At 41.7% G+C, this 1,253-nt stretch overlaps 1 non-coding gene across 1 annotated transcript; it reads right to left on the bottom strand.

The window, feature by feature from the left end:
- Nucleotides 1–352: 352 nt before the first annotated feature.
- On the bottom strand, nucleotides 353–519 carry LOC124506602 (U1 spliceosomal RNA). The gene has a single exon (XR_006960849.1). It is a non-coding gene; the product is annotated as a U1 spliceosomal RNA (small nuclear RNA).
- Nucleotides 520–1,253: the final 734 nt, after the last annotated feature.

The raw sequence follows: 1,253 nt of genomic DNA, 5'->3' as shown, positions 1-1,253 counted from the left end.
TGTATTGGGCCCTGTGCTGACAGCACAGAGCCTGCCTGGGATTCTCTCTCTCTCTCTCTCTCTCTCTCTCTCTCTCCCTCTCCCTCTCCCTCTCCCTCTCCCTCTCCCTCTCTCCCCCCCCGCCCCTCCCCTGCTTTCTCTCTCTTTCTCTCTCTCAAAATAAATAAATAAACTTTAAAAAGAAAGGAATCATAGAAAATTTAAAATTCGAGACCCTCTTTCTTCAAGAGAAAACTGAGGACAAGTGAGGACAAAGAGGTTTATTACAAGGGCATGCATGCAGAGGACAGCGAATTCAGGCCAGGAACCCATATTTATTGTATGTTTTTTTCTTTTTTGAACATTTGATCATGAGGGGAAAACATGAACAGAACCCCCACTACCACAAATTTAGGCAGTTGAGTTTCCCACATTTGGGGAAATCACAGGGGTCAGCACATCTGGATTGCACTGGATAAGCCTCCCTCCTGGGAAAACCACCTTCATGGTCATGGTATCTCCCTGTGCTCAGGCACTGAACTGCTTCCATGAAAACTCTCTACTCTTCCTCCATATTTACTATATTTTAAGACCAGTTATTTTTCTGTTTCATCTTGGGTATTTGTGTTTAAACTGTGACAATTGGACAACATGATACAGGTGATTTGTTTTAAACATTATGGCTAATGGATGTGTAATTCTGATTACATGAGACTTTCCAGTTATTCAGAGTTTTATCACGGGAGTCCTTGTTGGATGGAGAAGGGAACGAGGTATCCACTAACCCAGTCTGCCTCTTGTCAGTAAGAGGGACTTTTGGTTGCCTCTTTGATTCATTTTTTGCAGTAGTGGGATGTAGGCTCACAACACTAATGCCCCTTTGAAAAGGCCTTTGGGATATCTGTATGAAAGTGACATGAGCATGGAGTTGCTCCAAATCAAGTCAGGATGCTTGCTTTCTTATCAAGATGAGATTAATTTACTGTGAGAATTGCAAAGAAAGAACATTTCTTTTGAGTTGTATAACGTATCAAAATTACTATGTCTTGGGAAGAGAAATCTTTGCGTGAAGGACAATGTTGGGAGTAGTAAGGAGAGATGAACAAGGCAGTCACCTGGTTCTGGGTGACAATGAGCATCCTAATGGCTGCAGCCATTGTCACATCACTAGTCCCAGCAGAAGCCCAGTGTCTAAATTGTAATATGGGGCTCAGTGAAAGCTAATTCAATGAAGATATAGATGTAGGTTATCTTTATATTTCATCTTTATAATA

This window comes from Lynx rufus, unplaced genomic scaffold (genome assembly GCF_022079265.1).
Source record: "Lynx rufus isolate CCGP_SWC_20201006 ecotype Redwood Valley unplaced genomic scaffold, mLynRuf1.p SCAF_9, whole genome shotgun sequence".
NCBI lineage: Eukaryota > Metazoa > Chordata > Mammalia > Carnivora > Felidae > Lynx > Lynx rufus.
This window is presented reverse-complemented; position numbering and strand designations above follow the sequence as displayed.